Below are 21987 nucleotides of genomic sequence, written 5' to 3' on the forward strand. Positions count from 1 at the left end.
TCTTGAGTATATATCTAGAAATGGAATTGTCAGGTCCTATGCACCTTTATAGTTTTCAACGGAATAATGTGACAATGATCTATCTATTCCTGCATACAAAATTATCCCAAAGCTTCAGGCTTCAAATAACAGTAATCGTTTACTACATCTCATAGTTGCTGTGGGTCCGGAACTTGGGAGTAACTCGAATAGGAGGATCTGGGTCCAGGTCTTTCACGAGGTTGCAGTCAGATGCTGGTCAATGTGGAAATCCTCTGAAGGCTTGGCCGGAGCTGGAGATCCATTTCTAGGATGGCTCGCTCGCATCTGACAAGGTAGAGCTGGCTCTTGGCTGGGGCCCCAGTCCCTCTCCACACGGGCTCCCCCACAGGAATGCCTGAGTGTCCTCAAAGTAGCAGTCTTCCTCTAACACCAGCTAACCAAGAGACCAAGGTGGAAGCTGCATTATCTTTTATGACTTAGCCTCAGAAGTCAGACACTGTTGCTTTCACCAAATTCTACTGTCCACATAGGCCAGCCCTGATTCCTGAGGGAGGGTAGCAACCAAGGGGAAGAGGGAAGACACCGAGGGAGGAAGGTTGGAGACATCTTGGAGGCTGGCTACTGCAAACAGGTTGACTTCAAAGCTCTGTCCTCTGTCCTTCCTGCAGAGAGGATCCAAAGTGACAGATCCCAGGCAAGAGGTCAAAAAAGTCTGGAGGATCGTGACAGCACCGTGTTTCACTCCCTCCAGTGGGTGGATTTAACAACCTGCACTGGAGCTTCCTGACTCTCGTGCTGGGGAATTTGAGGAGAAGGAGAATCTAAGTGCACTATGTAATAGAAAGATAAAGAACTCCAAGCTTGCCTGTTGTCCTTGGATTATTGCCCCTGGTATTCACCTCTGGAAGGGCCAACCCTTTGTCTCCCTATCTGCATCAGCAAAATCTTCCTGGAATGTCATTTGGGTTATTTGATCCAGTAGTAAAATCCACAATCTCTCCTGGCAAATCAGCAAGTACTTATTAAGCATCTACTGTGTACCCAAGAGCAAATCCTAGGATCATTTGAGACCAGTGTAGATGGATACGCCAAAAATGGCCAGGCATGACCAAAATAGATTGTTGTCAAACCCACCTGTCTTGAGGCTTCAAAGGCAAGAACTGAAAAGGACTTTTTTTTTTTTTTTGAGCTAGCATTTAGAGTCGGTACTGCCCAAAGAATGCTTTCAGAATGTTTTTCATTTAGAAAATTCCTGAGGACTTGAAACACAAAGAAAGATCAAGGAACCATTCTAGAGGGGCGCCTGGGTGGCTCAGCCGTTAAGCGCCTGCCTTCGACTCAGGTCATGATCCCAGGGTCCTAGGATCAAGCCCCGCATCGGACTCCCTGCTCTGCGGGAGGCCTGCTTCTCCCTCTCCCACTCCCCCTGCTTGTGTTCCCTCTCTCTCTCTGTCAAATAAATAAATAAAATCTTTAAAAAAAAAAAAAAGGAATCATTCTAGAGACTTTTAGTTAACGGACAACAAAATGTAATGTTTATCCTAGATTAGATCCTGGATGGGGAAAAAATGGCTGGAAAATACATTACTGGAAATTGGTGAAATTGGAATACAACCTGTAGATTATAGTATTAAATCAATACTATGTTAATGTTTCTGAATTTAAAATTATATTGTGGTTATGCAACAAAACATGTATGTTCTAAGGAAATACATATTGAAGTATTATGAGGTAAATGTAACTACAACTTAGTTTCTAGTGGTTCAGAAAAAAATTCTGCATATTCATATGTGCACACACACAAACAGAAAGAGACAGCAAACAAATGCAGCAAAATGTGAACAGTGAATCTGGGTGAAGGGTATACAGAAATTCTTTATACGTATGCTATGTTTGCAGCTTTTCTGTGAAATTGAAATTGAAATTATTTCAAAATAAAAAGGTTTTAAGGAGAAAAGGAGGGGCGCCTGGGTGGCTCAGTCGTTAAGCGTCTGCCTTCGGCTCGGGTTGTGATCCCGGGATCCTGGGATCGAGCCCCACATCGGGCTCCCTGCTCAGCGAGAAGCCTGCTTCTCCCTCTCCTGCTCCCCCTGCTTGTGTTCCCTCTCTCACTGTGTCTCCCTCTCTGTCAAATAAATAAATAAAATCTTTAAATAAAAAAAAATAAAGAGAGGGGCACCTGGGTGGCTCAGTTGGTTAAGCGACTGCCTTCGGCTCAGGTCATGATCCTGGAGTCCAGGGATCGAGTCCCGCATCAGGCTCCCTGCTCAGCAGGGAGTCTGCTTCTCCCTCTGACCCTCCCCCCTCTCATGTGCTCTCTCACTCTCTCTCATTCTCTCTCTCAAATAAACAAATAAAATCTTTAAAAAAAAATTAAAGAGAAAAGGAAACTCCCAAGAGTCTTCTGTTAAGGACAGGATAGGCTGCGGCGTTACTGCTCCTTCATGGAATGGTATATCAAAGGAGTCAAGGTCAGCCGGGTGCCGATTACCCACATGACTAAGCCAATGCTGTGTGTCGGGTGCTGGAGGTGACAACTGTCTCAGTTGACAACATCTCCTGGCAGTTACTAAAAAGTCCAGGGGCGCCTGGCTGGCTTAGTGGGTAGAGCATTCAACTCTTGATTTCGGGGTTATGAGTTTGAGCCCCACACTGGGGTACAGAGATTACTTAAAAATAAAATCTTAAAAAAAAACCAAAAGCACCAGCATTACCAAAACTTTACATTGTACTGCGACCCCACAGTCAGCCCCTGAAAGTGACAGTCTCAGCTTCCTCCACCCCCGACTTCCAGTTGGGCAGCCGTTTCAACAGCTCCTCCGAGAGGTCCCGGATTGGGCAAGGGCACTGCTTGCCCTCTTGCTCCCCGAAATGGAGTGCATCCTTCTGCTCACTTGGGCTCTGGGCTGGAAGGCAGAAACCTGTCCTGTTCCCTCCATATAGGGGGCAGTGTGGCCAGAAATCCATGGCACAAAAGCCCCCCAAATTTCCAAGAACATCTCAGAGCCACAGAATCAGTCAAATGTCTTTGAACTGGCCCAGAGTAAGAAGGCCCTCCACACAGCACAGCTCAGGCTCAGATGTCAAGGGGCATGTTCTGACTCCCAGTCCACTGGATGAGCAGGAGGCAGCTGGGAGCTCCACTGACTTAGAAGAAACAGATCCAGTCAAGGCCCAGAGGATGCCCACGTTAAAAACAGTAGCCCTCTGGCCTTCAGAGTTCACTAAATATGAACATATGAACTCTACAAATTAGCTTCGATGCCAGCCAAGCCTGGGTATCACCATCTGCCTGCCAGAGCCAGCTGACTTCCAGTTAGCAGTGAGAGCAAGTGGAAAGGCCACCAGCCCCAGGCGCTTCAAAGAGGAGGAGGGCGGGGAGATCCCTGACAAGAGAATCTAATCACAGAGCCCCGAAGAGAACGACAGAAGAAGGTCTTGCTAGTTCCCGTGAAAGCAGGTACCAGACTGTGATGGCTCCAGGCAAGCCCACAGCCCAGCCACCACCTGCTGGGGACAAAGACCTTTCTCCTCCAGCTCCGACTCTCTGATGTGTGTGTGTGGGAAAGACCAGCCTCCCACTGTGTGCCATTCACAGAGGACACTCTTGGCTTCCCTAATTACCTGAGACCAGGCAAAGGAATCACAGGCCCAGCACAGAGCAAGTTCTCGTGAAGAGCAAACTCTTTCATGGCACTTATCAAGTGCCAGGCACTGTCCTAGGCGCTTTACGGATAACTCATGCAACACCCGCCCCCTGGTAACCCTATGAGGGTAGTACTCCTGTTATCCCCACGTGGCAGGTAGGGAAACGGAGGCAAGAGAGATAAAGAAACATGCCCAAAGTCACTGACCTAGTAAATAATGAAGCCAGGATTTGAACCCTGGCTTACACATGTGCTTTTTAACCACCTTCTATGCAACTGAGGAAATAAACACATTTCAAAAACCATATACAGACAGGACGAGATGGATAAGGGGGTCTGCAGAGCAGGTATGTGGATGATAGGAAAGTGGAGTGGGTCTCACTGTTACCTAGGGTACTTATAATCAGTACCATCTCATCCACCCATTCGTTCATCCTCTCACATTTCGAATTTAGGGCGTACTCGGGGTTAGAACGGGAGGAAACAAGAGGAGCACAACTTAGATAATGAATTGAAACTGAACACACAAACAGTGAAAGACAGAGAGGAGGAGGATCTGGGGCCGAGTGAGTCGTGCTGAGGTCTGCAGCAGGGTGGAGGGCCACAGCTCCCAGAAGCATTCCCTGGCCACACACACACACAGCACACAGGTTGGGGGTCCTCCTCCACCTGCCACACCGTATCCTTATTGTAGCATTTTCCACAATGGGTTGCAGTTTCCTAGCTGCTTCTCTGCCCACTACTAATTTCTGTATCTCCAGTGCCAGGCACGGACTAGTCATTCAGTGTTTGTTGAATGACTTGCTGAGGGAAAAAGGCTTGAGGGAAAAGAGCTCAGCTGCACTAAGGGGAAATGAGCAGCAGGCTCACCTGAGCAGGGCGGGCTAGAACAGGGTTTCTCAAACTGGAGGAAACATGAGAAGCACATAGGGATCTGTGAAAATGCAAATCCTGATTCAGTAGGCGTGGGGTGTGGCCTGAGCTTTTTTATTTCCAGCAAGCTCGCTGGTGATGCCCCTACTCCTGCTCCCTGAATCCTACTTGGAATGCTGAGGCCCCTGATGACCCCTGACCCTTCTCATCCCCAAAGGAGCATCATTCCGTGCTCGGGCCCCCTTCCTCTGTCCCTGTGCCCCTTCTTTGCTGCCCTCACACAGCCTTAGCCACTGATCCCATTTGCCTTCCGGCCCAGATCCAGATTTGAAGACCACCTATCCAAATCGCTGCAGTTCCCACAGTGTGGCCCACGGGTCCCAGGGTGGGCCCGGTGAGGGGGCTCCTACGGTCAAGGATATCGCCCAGATCACCCCCCACCCCCAGGTGATCACAGGATCACAGGATCACTGCTCACCTTGGCCTCTTTTAGGCTCCCCGCAGTCCCGCAGTCTTGTGATGACAAAGGCTTGTTCAGGAGCTAAAAGGACGGCTGAGACAGGGGAGGGACTTAATGGCCCACAGTCCTCCTCAGCACCACCCCTACCTACTCGGACCCGGAAACAGCGGTGTCCCATCCATCGGGATTGCCATCCTCAGGAGCAGCTTATGGACATAGGGAAATTCTAGAACTACATAGGGAAAAGGCAAGGTTTGTCTTCTTGGGGTGGGGGGGGGAGGTATCCTTTCCCTGCCACTGACGCTCTTTTTTTCCCCCCCCCGACATCTTCAGGACCCTGGTCTCTTACCCCTCGGTCTATTAAAGGATCTGATGCCATCGTATATGCTGAACTGTCCGTGACTGATAAGATTCCAACACACCACTCCTCAAGGCCTGTTGTTCCCGCTTCGCTCCTCTACCCTCAGCCCACATCCATTTTTTATCCCTCTCTGTCCCTGGGACTCTGGCCCCTTGGGGCCTCCCTTACCCTCTGGCTTCCAGGGCGGGGTTGGGGAGTGGCCGGCCAGTGGGCGGGACTGCGGGGAGAGCTGAGGGCAGGGGAGCTACACATCACTGGCCAGTGGCTGTCTCTCCACAGCCTCGGTCCTCCACAGCTCATTTTTACCAGGCTCCCTTTGGCCCTTCCACCCTAGGGTGCTACCCGCTGCCTGCCACCACACACCCTGGCGCGCCTCACCATCCCTGCTGGCTCCTTCCATCCTGCCCACTTCACTGTCAATAGTCCTGTCACTGTCTTCTTTTATTTTAATTTGCAGTTAAACCCTTTTGAGTCTGCCTTCTGTTTTCTTGCTAGGATTCTGACCAAACAGAAAGTTGCATTTTTACCAAGCACCGGGTCCCAGTTTTGTTTAAGCCAAAGCAATGAAGCTCTAACGGTAGAATGGGGGGCTAGAGGGAGCCCAGAGAGAGAGAGAAGGTATTTTTGAGGGGGAGAAGGGTGCCAGTGTTTCTCAGTGCCTTGAAATCCAACTACATCAAGGTCTGCCTGGGAGTTCGCATCTCATTTTATTCTCTTCAGCCATCAGGATCTCGGGATTGTGGGAATCAAGGACGACAGAGACCAGGCCCCAGGTCCCAGAACCTCACGCTCAGGGACACTCCGGCAGGGCAGGATGAAAGGCCTGGAATGGAATTGAATGTGACAGGCAGCCAAGCAGGGCAGAGCTGCAGAGATAAGGGCCTAATCAGAGTTCAGACAGAGAACAGAGGCAGAACAGCAGGCGGAGGCTTTGTTCCAACGCTGGGGACCTGGGAGGACCCCGCAGGGTGGGGGAGAAAGTCACATGGGACCTTGGAGCGCTGCAACGCAGCCCATCAGCAGCCTCAGCCCAGAAGCCAGAGCAGGCCCCTTTCTGCAGCCTCCTTGGAGGCCCAAGTGGTTTATATGCTCCTCCTCTGGGTTCTTACTGCGCATCTACTTGACTCGAGCAGCTCCCACGGATCCAGCGCTTGCCCTGCGCACGAGCTCGTTCGATCCTCCCTACCACCCTGTGGGTGGGCGTTATTCAGCCCTTTTTATAGCTAAGGAAAGTGAGGCTCAGTCCAAGTGCCTGGCCCACAAATTTATAAATAGACACCGAAGGAACCAGAATTTGAATCCAGACTGCCTGGCTCCAATATGCACTCTCTCGAGCACTGGCTTATCCACTGTGATTTCTAACTCCTCTAGTTACAGCAGCATCTACAACAGGTCAAGGGTGGACTGAGCACTTTGGATGGAGCCTTCACAGCACCCCCTGAGGTAGGTCCTAGTATTTCCCGGTACTTTCCAGGAAAGACACTGTCCCATCAAGAGGGTGACATCACTCTCTCCAGGGCCCTCAGCCAGGTCGTGGTGCAGCCAGGGTTTGAACCCAGGAGACCAACTCCAAGTTCATGCCTCCAGCCAAGACATTCTTCCAGAGCAGAGCCTAAATTATTATTTTTTTTTTAACAGACCTTATTTGGTAGAATAGTTTTAGATTTACAGAAAAATTATGAAGATAATTCAAAGAGTTTCCTAAATACTCTGGCTAGGACTTTTCAATACCATGTTGAATAAAAGTGGCGAGAGTGGGCATCCTTGTCTTGTTCCTGATCTTAGAGGAAAAGCTTTCAGCTTCCACTGTTGCGTATGATGTTAGCTGTGGGCTTGTCACAGATCGCATTTATTTTTTAATTTTTTTAAGATTTATTTATTTAGGGGCACCTGGGTGGCTCAGTCGTTAAGCGTCTGCCTTCAGCTCAGGTCATGATCCCAGGGTCCTGGGATCGAGCCCCGCATCGGGCTCCCTGCTCGGCGGGGAGTCTGCTTCTCCCTCTCCCACTCCCCCTGCTTGTGTTCCTGCTCTCACTAACTCTCTCTCTGTCAAATAAATAAATAAAATCTTAAAAAACAACAACAACAACAAAAAAAGATTTATTTATTTGTGTGGGGGGGAATTGAACACAAGTCGGGGGGAGCGGCAGAGGGAGAAGCACGCTTCCCACCGAGCAGGGAGCCCTATGTGGGGCTTGATCCCAGGACCCCGGGATCATGACCTGAGCCAAAGGCAGACGCTTAGCCAACTGAGCCACCCAGGCGCCCCTTGAGTTTTCATTTTAATCACCTGGCTCACCACAACAAGCACACTCCTTAAGCCCCATCTCTATTTTCCCCATCCTTCCACCCACCTCCCCTCTGGTAACCATCAGTTTATTCTCTACAGTTATAGTTAAGAGTCTGTTTCTTGGTTTGTCTCTCTCTTTTCTCCCTTTGCTTGTTTGTCTTGTTCCTTAAATTCCACATATGAGTGAAATCATATGGTAGTTGTCTTTCTCTGACTGACTTATTCCACTTGGCATTATACTCTCTAGCTCCATCCATGTGTTTGCAAATGTCAAGCTTTCATTCTTTCTGATGGCTGAATAAACACACGGCCTTTATTATGTTAAGGCACAGTCCCTCTATACCTGCTTTGTTGAGAGTTTTTATCATAAATGACGTTGAATCTTATCAAATGCTTTTTCTGCACTTATTTAGGGGATCCTATAACTTTCACCCTTCATATTGTTAGTATGGTGTATCATACCGATGGATTTGCATACAGAATATGCATCCGTGGAATAAATCCCACTTGACCCACAATGTAGGATCCTTTTCATGTATTGTTCAATGTGGTTTGTTAATATTTTGTTGACGATTTTTCTCTTCTTGTGGCATTCTTGTCTGGTTTTGGTATCAGGGTAATGTTGGCGTCATAAAATGAGTTTGGAAGTGCTCCCTCCTCTTCTCTGTTTTTTGGAGGAATCTGAGAAGAACTGGTATTAATTCTTTAATTAATTCTTTAAATGCTTGGGAGTATTCACCAGTGAAGGCATCTAGCCCTAGACTTTTGTTTGTTGGAGCTTTTCGATTATGGATCCAATCTCTTGACTAATAATCTGTCTTTCAGATTTTCTATTTCTTCATGAAATAAAGACAAATAATGATCTCACTCATATGTGGAATCTAAAAAATGAAAGAAACAGGGGCACCTGGCTGGCTCAGTCGGTAAAGCATGCAACTCTTGATCTCGGGATTGTGAGTTTGAGCCCCGTGTTGAGTGTAGAGATTACTTTCAAAATACATAAAAAATAAAACACACAAGCAAACCAACAATGAACCAAACTCATCAATACAGAAAACAGATTGGTGGTTGCCAGAGGTGGGGTTGGCAAAATGGGTGGTCAAAAGGTACTAAAAAAAAGAAAAGAAAAATTTCCATACATCCCAGGCCCAGTTTCCCTTACTGTTAACCTCTTACATTAGTGGGGTATATTTGTCACAATTAATGCACCAATGTTGATATGTCATTATTCACTAAAGTCCATAGTTGATGCAGATTTCCTCAGCCTACCTACTATCTTTGTGTGTCCCAGGATCCCATCCAGGACACTATATTACATTTAGCCTTCATGTCTCCTTAGGCTCCTCTTGGCTATGACAGTTTCTCAGACTTTCCCTGTTTTTGATTACCTCAACAGCTTTTTAAATTGTGGTTAAAAAGCAACACATAAAATTTACCATCTCAACCATCCTTAAGTGTACAGTCAGTAATATTAAGTACATTCACACTGTTGTGCAACAGATCTCCAGAATGTCTTCATCTTGCAAAACTGAAACTCTATACTCATAAACAACTTTTTTCCCAATCCCCAGCCCCTGGTAACCACCATTCTACTTTGTGTTTTGATGAACTTGACTACTTTATTTTTTTTTTTTTAGTAACCTCTACACCCTACGTGGGGCTTGAAGTCACAACCCCAAGATCAAGAGTTGCATGCTCTACCAACTAAACCAGCCAGGTGCCCTCTCACTACTTGAGATACCTCATTTAGGTCTGGAATCATACAGTATTTACCTTTTCGTGACTGGCTTATTTCACTCATCATAATGTCCTTAAGTTTCATCCATGTTGTAGCACATGTCAGCCTTTCCAAGGCTGAATAATATCCCATTGTATGTATGTACCACATTTTATTTATATGTTCATCCATCAACAGACAGTTGGGTTGTTTCCAGCTTTTGTCTGTTGTGAACATAAGTAATCGAGAAACCGCCATGTTGTTTTCCATAAAGGTTGTACCATTTTACCTTCCTACCAACACTTGTAATTCTCTAGGGCTTTTTGACAGTAGCCATCTTAATGGATCTGAGGTGGTATCTGACTATGGTTTGGCTTTCTTTTCCCCAGTGATTGTGATGTTGAGCATCTTTCGTGTGCTATTGGCCATTTACACATCTTCTTTGGAGAAATGCCTACTAAGTCCTTTGTCCATATTTTTATTGCTGAGCAATCAATGCATATGTCACAATTTATTCATCCGTTCCCCTGTAGATGGGCCTTTGGGTTGTTACTGGTCTTGGCTATTGCACATAAAGCTGCTGTAGAAGTCTTTTGTGGGTATATGTTCTCACTTCTCTTAGATAAATACTTTTTGTACATTCCTGTATCTACCAGTACTTTGGCCCTAGTTGGTACTCAAATAAAGCGGACTGAGGTAAAGTGGACTGAGTCACAGAACTAAGAGCTCTGAGGTAGTAATAATCATTTCTTATAACAAAGTTTCAAAGGTGAACATGAATACCAACAGTACAGGCTGAATAAAAAGAAAGGACATCTGAGGTAGAGACTTAGTGATTCCGTTAAGAATTTTGAAAAAGGATAGGCTTTGAAGAAGAGCCAAAACATGGGGATGATCAGGAAACTTCCTCCTGCAAGGGACAGAGCCTTCTCTCCCCCACCTGGCTGGACAGGGATTCCTGGAGGGTGTCTTGCTGGAGTCACAATGGAGAGCTCAACATGGGGGAGGCAGACCCAGCCAGAGCAAAGATTATGATGCCCATAGCTTGTTAGAGAGATTTTCTTGTGATGTTTTATATCTTGTTGAGGAGCATTAATACTCTTTGCTTTTTCCTCTCTAAATCCACTCCTGACTTGCCATACTGAGAAAGTTTGCCCTGGCCAGGATAACCCAGAACAGGACACAGTCCAGCAAACTTTTCTCCTTGGCTCTAGAAGATGTTTGTGTGTAGTCGGGAAACCTGAGTTTCTGCCTTTAACTCGCTGTGTGTGCCCTTGTCTCCAAAGTTCCTTCCAGCTCTGAAATATTACGACTTCGCAATTATACTTCTTTCTTTAGTAAGTATGTTATTTATTTATTTATTTATTTATTATTATTATTATTTTTTTTTTTTAGTAATCGCTACACCCAATGTAGGGCTCAAACTCATCACCCTGAGATCAAGAGTCGCATGCTCTTCGGACTGAGCCAGCCAGATGCCCCTCTTCAGTAAATACTTTTTTCTTATTACAGAGGTATATGTGTTCACCATAGAAAGTTAGAAAATATAATAAGGGAGCAGAAGAACATATAAGATCACTCATAATTCCACCACCCAGTGCTAACTCTTATTAACACACACTCATTCATATAAAAATGTGTTGAGTGCCTGCCATGTACTGAGCAGTTTGAAATACACCTTTCTAGGCTATTTATATTTATGTTTTAATGAGATCAACCTGCTTTGTAACCTGCCTTTCCCTCAACAGACAGTTGTGAACATATTGCCAGGTCAGTATATATTTTCCTACAACGTTCCAGGTTTTCATTAGTAAACACGCTCAGAGCTAGATTTTGAACAAAGTCATAACCATTTTTTTTTTAAGATTTTATTTATTTGACAGAGAGAGACACAGCGAGAGAGGGAACACAAGCAGGGGGAGGGGAGAGGGAGAAGCAGGCCCCCCGCGGAGCAGGGAGCCCGATGCGGGGCTCGATCCCAGGACCCCGGGATCATGACCTGAGCCGAAGGCAGATGCTTAACGACTGAGACACCCAGGCGCCCCAAGTCATAACCATTTTTTTAAGACAATTCCTAGAGGTGGAATTACTAGATCAATTAGTAATCACGCTTATGCGTCTGGGCAATGCCAGGTGGCCTGTGTCCCCAGCCTTTCTTTACGTCCTTCCCCTCACACATACACAGTGAACAGGGATAGAACTGTGCTGTCCCTTATAGCAGGCACTAGATACGTGTGGCCACGTAGATTTAAGTTAAAATTAATTAAAATAATATAAACGATTCAGGTCCTCAACTGCACAAGCCACATTCCAAGCACTCAATAGACATACGTGACTAACGGTTACTGCAATAGTTCAGAAAACATTTCCATCATCACACAAAGTGCTCTTGGACATCACTGGTCCAGAACAATGTTCAATTGATGGGAACTGTTAACTATTTTCGGGTGGAGAGATTTGGGGGAATTTTCCTTCTTATTGTATTTCTTGGCCCCAATATAGAGCATTTATCAATGACTCTTCTATATTTATTATATGTAAAGGCTTCTTCCCTTTGGAGGGCTATACCTCATTTCCACTAGTCACCTGTGGATGTTTGATTATGGGAAATCTCCAGAGCCCTTATGGTGGGTCACTGGTTTGAATTCAAATTTCCTTCCTGGAGATGGAGCTCAAAAAAGGTGTATTAAGAATCTTTATATAGGGGCACCCGAGTGGCTTAGTTGGTTAAACTCAGCCTGGAGCCTGCTTAAGATTCTCTCTCTTCCTCTCCCTCTGTGCCCCTCCCCGCCCCTGCTCACATGTACTCTCTCTCTCTTTCTAAAAAAGAATATATAAATTTACTTATATATGCATAAAGAAATTCTGGAAGGATACCTAAAAAATTAGAAACATTACTTACCTATAGCATGGGGAGTGGGTGTCTCTGCAGATGAGGACAAGAATGGGAAAATTTCCTATGTGAATGTATCACCTATTTAAAAATAGATTAAAAATAAATTTAGAATACATCTTTTTAATAGCATGCAATTGTAAAAAATATAGTAGGCAGTGAAATTCCTTTCCCTGAAGGTTATTGTCAGGTTAATAAGAATCCTTCCAGACTTGGGTCTGTTATAGACAATCACATATGATAGCTTTATTGTATAAATGGCTGGTGTGTTCTCATTCCTTAGAAACCACCAGAGTCCTACCTCCCTTCCTGGTAATAAGAGCTAGAAAAAGGGCTTCTGAAGCTCCAGGACTTCCCACCGTCCCCTCACCTCTCCAGGTGGCCCTTGCTAACACTCGATGTCTCTTTTGAAAGCCCTTGTGTCAGACCCGTTTCCAGGTGATTGCAGAACTCGTGCCAGTCATTAGCCAGCTATGGAGGTCTCCAGGTGGGTTTGCCTCACTGACCTCGCAGATTCAGACCCTTTGCTTCTTGCCCTCTCCCTTCCTCAGGTGTCTCTCTGTGCACACCTTTCCAAGGTACTGCGGGTGAAGGGAGTGAAGAGTGTTTCCGCAGTACTGGGTGGAGCCTTGGTGTATGAAAGAGGCAGGGACTCGGGGCATAAGTCACCTCCAGGTCCCCTGTCCTCCAGGAGACTGGTAACAGCCCGTTAACCTACTGCTCTTGTCCAACCTCAGTTCCATATCCACTCCCAACCCCCACCTTGCTGGACACATTTCTGAACCTTTCTTATGTCTTTGCATTTCTGTGATGGGTTTAGCCACATTGACCCTGGAGAGTCCGTTCTCCACTCCTTCCCTGGGTGCATCATGGTCCCTACCTTTACTAGGTTGGGGAGTGAGTGAGTAAGGGGCATTTCCAGAGGACTGAATGGGCCTGGAGTCAGTGTAGGAAGGAGGTGGGGACATATGGTGTGAGTCATCCACAAGTGTCTCTGATGCTCCTGGAATTCACCGCCCAGTACCAGGACCAAATAGAGAAATCCCAGTTGTGGCGAGTGGTGTGCCCCCTCCCTGAGAGGCCCAGTAACTGGTCTAGCTTCAAAGGCTGTTCTCCCAGCCACACAAGACTGATACCAGCAAATCCATGGAGACAGAAAGTAGATTAGTGGTTGCCAGGGACTAGGGTTGGGGGGATGGGAAGTGACTCTTAATGGGTACGGGGCTTCTTTTTGGAGTGATGAAATGTTCTGGAATTGGACTGTGGTGGCAGTTGCTCTGTGAATATACTAAAAATCACTGAAGTATACACTTTAAAAGGGTGCATTTTATGAAATGTGAATTGTATCTCAATAAAAAATCAATTTATCCCTCGTGGTCTAGTGGTTAGGATTCGGTGTTCTCAATAAAAAAAATCGATTTACGGGTTTGCAAATCTACTGAGATCCAATTGACATGCAATAAAACACAACCATTTCAAGGTAGAGTTCAATGATTTTTGGCAAAGACACCATGCCACCATCACTCTCATCAAAATATAGAACCTGTCCATCACCCCAAAAAGTTCCCCTTTGCCCCTTCAGGATTTTTTTCAACAAAAATGAATAGAACACAGACTATCAGAATTCATCACACACAGTAAGGGTATTATTTCATAAAATGAACGTTTCCGCTACATTTAAAGATACATACACATGCATGATAACGTTGTGATGTGGGCCACCATCAAAAAAATGTAAACGCTCCCACAGAAACATGAAGTACCATGCAACGCTTGGTGGTGGTTGTAGAAGGTGCTAAGTACTCGCTCTGACGGCCACTACATGCTGAGAGTTCTGCCAGGCACTTAGCGGGCGTCATCTCATTTAATCCTTCCAACCACCACCTACCTGTGTCTCATCACCTCATTCCACAGATGAGGAAACCAAGGCTTCCCTACCTGCGCTGGTAGCTGGTTCTATCTGATCCCAAAACATACTGTCCTTAATGCCCTGGTTTCCTCTTGATGGGCTTATGACGCCCGCTGAAACGTCAAAGCCTGGAGGATACAGGCAGTTATCTAGCAGTCAGCCTCTTAATTCACTCGAGCACAGCGTAAGTACTGAGAGAGAAAAAGAAGACACAGTCCTCCCTCCAGGGAGCTTGCAGCCCAGTAGGGAGCATCCGCCAGATAGCTAAAAGCACCAAAGAGAAGGCCACATTGTCATGTTGCTCTTTTTCACCCTGGGTGTGACCCGGGGTGTGATGGGCTGGCTCTTCCTATGCGCAGGCCCTCGGAACGTCACCCCGGCCTTTCTCTGGCACAATCCTGGGCAGCTAGGCCAGGTGGAACCTGCCAGGCCCAGTCCATTCGAGGTTGCTCTGAAAGGCCTGAGGCGGGGGTCTTAGGTGACACACACACAGTCCTGAGGCTGCCGGAGGCCCAGGCCCTAGCCTTGCTGGAAACCTTGGAGCCTTCCAGAACCCTCCAGAGTCTTCTACCAAGCAACTGGCCACAGAGCACCTGGGGCAGGATTTACAGCACAGAATTCCTTTGTCATTAGGGTCTTTGTTCCTGAGGGTGCCTCCGTGATAGACGGGTAACCGCCATCAGTCTCTCATTGCAAAAGGGTCAAGACCTATAGCATAGGTTCTACCTTCCAGTTAGCCCTAATTGATTTCACCCAAATTGATTTACTGCTAATGAGCCTGTTTGTCTCAAGACCCAAACTTTCTTTATTAGATTCTCTGGCATCATTAAATCTTCCGACCATCAGGGACTGTCTTAAAACACTATTCTTAAACATCACTGCACTCAACACACCCCTGTGGTCTGGAAAAGTCAGCAGACCCCCAACAGAGACCAGTTTTCATCCCAGGTGTAGCTAAAAACCCCGCGAGTCTCATGGTCATTAAGCCTCCTCATTGCCCTCACCTGGTCTCGCTGGCCAGGGCTGATGTGGAAAGAACTGGAGTCAGACAGACCTGGGTTTGGATCCCAGCTCTGTCCCTTGTTAACTGTGTGACCTTGGGCAATTTACCTAACCTCTCCAAACTTTGGTTTCCTCATCTCAAAAAAAAAAAAAAAAAAGAAAGAAAGAAAAGAAAAGAAAAAAGAAAAAAAAAATGAGGCTAACATCCCAAGCCTTGCTGGGTTATTGTGGGATTACCTGAGATCGAGGTATGCAGTTGGCACTTAATACATATCAGCTCTCCTTTTCGTTCCTTTCGTTCGCCTGCCAAGGAGATTAACATTCTGCAGAGACAAGAACAGCCAAGCAACTTTCTCTTAAGGAGGATTTGTATCTTTGTTATTGTTTTTCCTGGAAGGGGATGAACAGGAAACCTCAGACTGGCACCACCACCAAAACCTTGGCCCTTCTCAAATGTATTAAGGGGACGTTTCCACGGGGTCTCAAAGGCCGTGCGTTACAACGTACTACGCACCACGCGTGCTCACCTGGAAAACAGTCCTCCTCGCTCCGACTGCAGCGCCCCCAAGAGGTGCGAGCAACCATCGCCCCGCTCCCCTGGACCCCTCATCGGCGTGGCCTCCACTTGGGCTCTTGCGGCTCAAAACATGCTTCTCTCCAGGAGGCCAGGTCTAAAACCGCAAAGGAGAGGACACCAGACGCCAGCCCTGGGCCCCTGCGTGCTCTTTCCCCGCAGAGCCCACCGCGATCTGCCCCCCGCCGGCCTCTCCCCTTCCTTCTCCTCCCTCCCCACGCCGGACTGCCTGCGCCTTCCACAAATCCTTCCCTTACCCCCCACCCCCACCCGCGCGCCAGTCTGTTCCAGCCTCAAGGCCTTGCAGCAGCTGTGCCCTCCACCTGGAGTCTCCTCCCGATGGATGCTTCCTTTTCAATATTCAGGCTTCAGATTCAGGGCCACCTGCTCAGAGAGATCTTCTCCGATCCTGGAGGCGCCGCCGTCACATCTATCACGTCGCGCTACTTATTTTCATCCTTGCGCTTGTCACTACCTAGAATTCTCTGGTCCCTTGTCTAAGTCTTATTCACCATGCCCACCCACCCCACCCCGGCCCGGCTGCCTAGAACACCGCCTGGCACACGGCAGGTGCGTCACCCGCGTTTGTTACCTAAATGAACCCTTTTGTCTCACCATCGAAGCATAAATCAATGATCTTCAGGATGGTCTCTCTTCAGAGGAGAGCCCCTCATATGTAAGTGTCTAGACAGTCCTTTTATTTCTGGCAATTTTGGCGAAGTGACTTGCTTCTGGAATTTAACAAAACCAGACAACGCCTGTCTTCCTAGTCTCATCCAAAGCTGTGCCACCTCGTCCAGAACCTGCAGAGACTCTTGCAGCCTGGCCCCTCCGTAATAACTAGGCACGGATGAGACAGAAGTTTGACAAATCCCTCTGGAATATTCAGCTGCCTGAAAAACTGGGCACAGCCTCCTCCGTGGCTGGACACATGGGATTAATTCAAGCAGAAGCCAGGCAAGAACACTGGCCCCTGAGAATGCTAAAGAAAGGGAATTTTAAGATCCAGACTGAAAAGAAAGCGGGACTGGAGGGGAGGTGGGGGAGCGCAGGAAGGACTCACCCTCCTTCATCCAAGGGGTCTTAATCTGCTAGGATTGATACTAAATGTTAAATTGGGGACAGGTGCGTGCGTGCGCGTGTGCACGTGTGTGTTTTAGGGAGAGGGTCTATGGTTTTTATCAGGCTTGCAGTAGGATCTGTGCCCCAAAAGTTTAAGAGGCGCAGATCAAGAAGGCATGCAATTAGGTTAAAGAATCATCTCCATCCTAAACACGACCTGAACTGGAACAGTCACGAGAAAGGAAAAGTGCTTTGGGCTCCAAAGAAAACAACAGCCATTTCCAACAGGAATTGGCTGTCACATTCTCTGCACTTGGAAAAAAAATCAACAGAGCATCCGCCCAGCCTGCTCAAGGCCCATCCCTTAAGCCCAGGTCTCTGGGGAAGGCAGTGAGCCTTTGTTTTCCAGTCTGTGGGCAACTGGCTAGGCAAGAAGCCAGAGGGGAGAGACCTCGATGGAAGAAAATAGAGAGATGCGCCAAGCTGTGCGGCCTAGAAGCACCCGGAGGTGGACTCTGGCTGATGCCCCAAGGCCCATGGAGTGAGGAAGAAGGTGCTAGTTATGGACCCCTGATGTCTTCATTTGGCTCCAGGGAGGATGCTGGGCCTGCTTTGCCCTCTGGGTGCTCCGAGGCACGACCGTATTAGTCACAGGCCTGGGTGCTTTTCTGAGTCAGTTTTGGACTCCTCACGGTTGGGAGGCCTACCTGCGGCCACCGCAGCTATCCGACTTGAGCTCTTGCCTGTTTGAGGCCATGTGTCACGTCTGGTGTTCAGAAAGAACATTCCCTTCCCCTGGCCCTTCTTGCCTTTGTGAAGGGAGAACCTCGGACGTGGCAGGAGTCCCAATAAACGCTGGGAGGAGAGCTGTGAGCAGGCGGCAGGCCCCGAGCCAGTGTGCTGTGCCAGCCCTCGGTGTAACCTCCAGGGAGGGCACAGTCCACACACGTCCCGGCTTCCGAGAGGCAGGCCCTGGGTGGCAGCCTGCAGCCCTGGCCTCTCCGGGAGTCCCGTGGACTCACACTCAGACTGGCGTTGTGATTTTTTGATGTTTGTATGTGTTCTATCTTTAATATATCCCAGGCGGGATTCTTGATGTCCTTCCCTAAATCTGATTCTCCTCCAAGCTTCCCCATCGCAATACATAGCCCCTTCATCACCCAGCAGCTCCTCCTTCGGCTCCCAGCTAAGCAGCACCTCCTCCTTCTCCTTGCAGAGACCTTCCCAGGCGCTGAATCTAGTGTCGTCATACCCCCCGCCCCCCACACCCACCCACACACCAAGATGCTCTCTTTCATGTCAGCCTGTTTGCTGACATGTACAAGTTACATTCTGTAACTTTTATTTTTCTGTATGTCTCTCCACTCAAAATGTCAGGTCCATGAGGACCAAGGGTCTTTATTGGCTTCTCCAGAGTCACTCTCCAGCCTTCTCCCCTGTCCTCTAGGCCTGAGGAGGCTGACAATGGGGCCTGCGTGGCCCAAGCTCCCAGAAGCCACTGGCAGCAGCCAGGCGAAGGGACGGTGGGTAGGTGGCCCCTCCCTGCCACAGCTCCTACGAAGCAGCCTTCTCCTACGGCTCTTGCCGGGTTCCAGCAACGACTTTCTCCCCTTGCCCTCCCAGGCCCCGGGTGGGGGAGGATGGCTGCCGTCTGTTGCCAACCCTGACATGCTGCGAACAGTCCATTCATGAAACTCTCCTCAGTGACCCATCTTAAATGTGCCACCTGATACCTGGCAATGGTTCTGACCAATACAGGGGCCATGTCTAACTCACTGGCCAGTGTCTCCCACCAGTGGGCTAAGGGATGTCTGGCATACCTCAGGGACTTAATACGTGGCTTTTGAATAAACGAACGCATAAGGATACTATGTTTTTATTTACATTTTTTTAAAGATAGAATTCATATACCATAAAACTCACCCTTCTAATGTTTCTAACTCAGTGGTTTTTAGTTCATTCACAAGCTTGTGAGACTATCATCACTAATTCCAGAACATTTTCTCATCACTTCAAAAAGAAACCCTGTACCCATTAGGGTCTCTCCCCGTTTCCCCCCACCCCTGGCAACCACAATCTACTTTCTGTCTCTATACACTTGCCTATTCTGGACACTTCCTATAAGCGGAATTATGTAGTATGTGGCTTTCTGCGCCTGCTTCTTTCACTTAGCATCATGTTGCCCACATGTAGCAACATTTCATTCCTCTTTATGCTCAATAATCTAATCTGTTGTCTGGAGAGACCACATCTTATGCACTCATTCATCAGTTGAAGGCGGTTTCTGGCTTTTGGCTATTATGAATAATGCTGCTATAAACATTCATGTACAAGTTTTTGTATGAACGTCAGTTTTCAGTTCTCTTGGGTAGAAACCTCGGAGTGGAATTTCTGGGCCACGTGGTAACCCTACGTTTACGTTTTTGAGGAAAGACACTTTGTTTTCAATCTCTCTGCGCCCCCCAGCGCTGCACAGCAGTCTCTTCAGCCTGTGGCCCCAGGTGTTGGCATCTGCCTGGAGAACCCAAACTGACACGGATGTGGAGCAAAGGGGGTCTCAAACGCCGTAGGTCCACGGCAGGTATGCACCCACGAGACATTCTTGCACACCTGCACCAGGATATTCAAACAAGGATGCTCAAAGCAACATCACTGGCCGAACATCGGAGATAACCTAATGCTCATTACCAGTAGCATGGATAAATACATTGTGGGAGAAAAAAAGAAAATAAATGGATTACGGCTATGCGTAACAGCACAGAGGAACCTCACAAACACAGTGGAAGGAAAAAAAAAACACAAGTTACAAAAGAATATGGACAGTTTCACTTCCAAGAAGTTCCAAAACAAGTAAAACCAAATCATGTAGTTTAGGGATGCATATGTAGGTGGAAAAACTATTAAAAACCGTTTCAACGGCAAACAGGATATTGGTTGCCCTTGGCAGGGAGACGCGGTTGGGGAGAGGCTCAGGAAGGTCTGAGCAGCAGCCCGTTGTGTGGTTCCTGTCCTGGGTGAGATACGTCAAGGTTCACGTGGAGTTATTTTTAACTGTACGTAGGTACTGACCGACCCATGCACTATTCTGAAGGTTTTATTTCACCATTTAAAGGATAGACAGAACAGAACCTCAGTCTAGATGTCAGGAGACCCGGATTCCCCAGATCAGCTTGACCGTGCGAGAGCTGTGTGACATGAGACAAATGATCTCATCTCTCTGCCTCAACTTTTTTCTAATATGGGATGATAATAACTGCCACTTATTCGGGGCTTCCTATTCCTAGGCACCATGCTAAGTGCTGTTACATATGTTATCAGTGGTTATTATGCGTCCCTTGGTCTGAAGCCAGGCTAAGCTGAAAGTCTTACAAGGGTGCAGAAATCACCTACAGAAGCTGATGGCAGGGCGCAGCCAGGGGACAGACTCTGGCAACTCAGTCTCTCAGGGCTGCCTTTCTCTCTGTAATTGTTACATTCTTCTCTTTTGCTTTAAACTGCATCCCAGCCCACCTGTGAGGAAACGACCACCCACAACTCTCAGGTTTTTATCTTCTCCGTTCAAGACACCGGCCAGACCCGACTCTCAGTGCAAATTACAAGTTCCCCGGAGAGAGAATTCTTACTGCTTTAGCTTGGATGCTGTGTCCACCCCTGACCCAGTCAACTGTGGCAAAGGGGCAGTCACACTATGCAGAATGCCTGCTAGGGACAACCATCATGAAACTAAACGGGACTATGGGTTGTTGGCAGTCAGCCCATGGAAATCTAATTCTGTAAGGGTGTCAGTTTCTCAAAGAGAGGGAAGAGATAGTGGAAGAACAGATGATCCAATGTCAACTGTTATTTAATCTACTCTTTATAACAACCCAATGAGATAATGTCGATATCCCCATTTTAAAGATAAAGAGACTGAGAATCAGATAGGACCCAGGGTTTCTCAACAGTGGCACCACTCACATTTTAGACTGAACAATTCTTTGTGGTGGGGGGCTGTCCTGTGCATTGCAGGATGTTTAGCAGTAATCCTGGCCTCCACCCACTTGATGTTAATGGCACTCCAGTGGTGACGAGCAAAAATATCTCCATGGGGGGCGCCCGGGTGGCTCAGTCAGTTAAGCATCTCACTTCGGCTCAGGTCATGATCTCAGGGTCCCAGGATCGAGCCCCGAGTCAGGCTCCCTGCTCAGCGGGGAGTCTGCCTCTCCCTTTTTCCCTCTGTGCTCTCTCTAGCTCTCTTTCTCTCTCAAATAAATAAATAAAACCTTTAAAAAAAAAATCTCTACATTGCAAAATGTCCCCTGGAATGGAGAACCACCAACACAGGCTAACTAGATTGCACAGCAGCCCTCCACTAGTAAGACAGAGACAGGAATCAAACCCAGGTCTCGGTGACTTAGGAGCCTTCCCTTGGTCACTGTCTCTCCAAGGATCAGATCTAACTTACCTCCCTCACAAGGTGGGAATGAGGATATAATGATGAGAGAGCACCCTGAAGTTAGGTGGAACGTATTGTCTCTGCATTCTTTTTGTGCTTCCAGTTCTGTGGATTGATGTGGCTGCTCAAACAGCACAGGACTCTACATTTCTCAGGAACTTGAATTCCAAGGGCCTGACCATTAACCAACCATACTCCCTCCCCATTTAGTTTCATGATGGGATTCCTCTTCAAATCTTCTCCCTCCTGAAGACTGGTATTCTCAGAGTCTTGCTTGTCACATGGTCAATTCCACTCTATCCAACCTATGATTTATGGTAACTTTCCTTAGCTAGTTTTCTTCTAGAGGAGTCAAGTCCTTCTCCAGATAATTGGTCCCCAACACCCATATATTCTTCTTCCACCAAAAACAAAAACAAAAACCCCTGACGAAGCATGTTACATCTCTTCCTCCATGAACTAGAGATCTCAATAACCTGAGGTGCATGAGGTCTGCAACTGCATTCTTTCAAACCCAGTGGTTTCCTGGGACTGGACCCCTGGTAACTCAAAGGCCTCTCTGAGAATGTGACTTGACAAAGCGCTTCATTGACTGACTCTAATCTGTTAGTTTTTATTCAGGTTTCTCATATTCCTTGTGACTGGATTCTAAAAATGATGAAGTCCTTCATTTGCAAGGCTTTGAGGCTCTCCCATCCGAACCAAAAAGGAAAACATTTTGGCTGAGATTAGGGAAGGTTGGCCTTGCACACACACTAGCGACAGCAGGTCTTTACGGTGAG

General features: G+C 47.4%; 1 long non-coding RNA gene across 1 annotated transcript; it reads right to left on the minus strand.

Moving 5' to 3' along the window:
* Positions 1-307: 307 nt before the first annotated feature.
* On the minus strand, positions 308-15871 carry LOC118023617. The gene is made up of 4 exons (XR_004682857.1): positions 15662-15871; positions 15372-15457; positions 12233-12304; positions 308-777 (listed from the first exon to the last, which is right to left on the minus strand). It is a non-coding gene; the product is annotated as an uncharacterized LOC118023617 (long non-coding RNA).
* Positions 15872-21987: the final 6116 nt, after the last annotated feature.

The sequence above is a fragment of the Mirounga leonina genome, unplaced genomic scaffold, assembly GCF_011800145.1.
Source record: "Mirounga leonina isolate KUSES-001 unplaced genomic scaffold, KU_Mleo_1.0 Mir_180, whole genome shotgun sequence".
Classification (NCBI taxonomy): Eukaryota; Metazoa; Chordata; class Mammalia; order Carnivora; family Phocidae; genus Mirounga; species Mirounga leonina.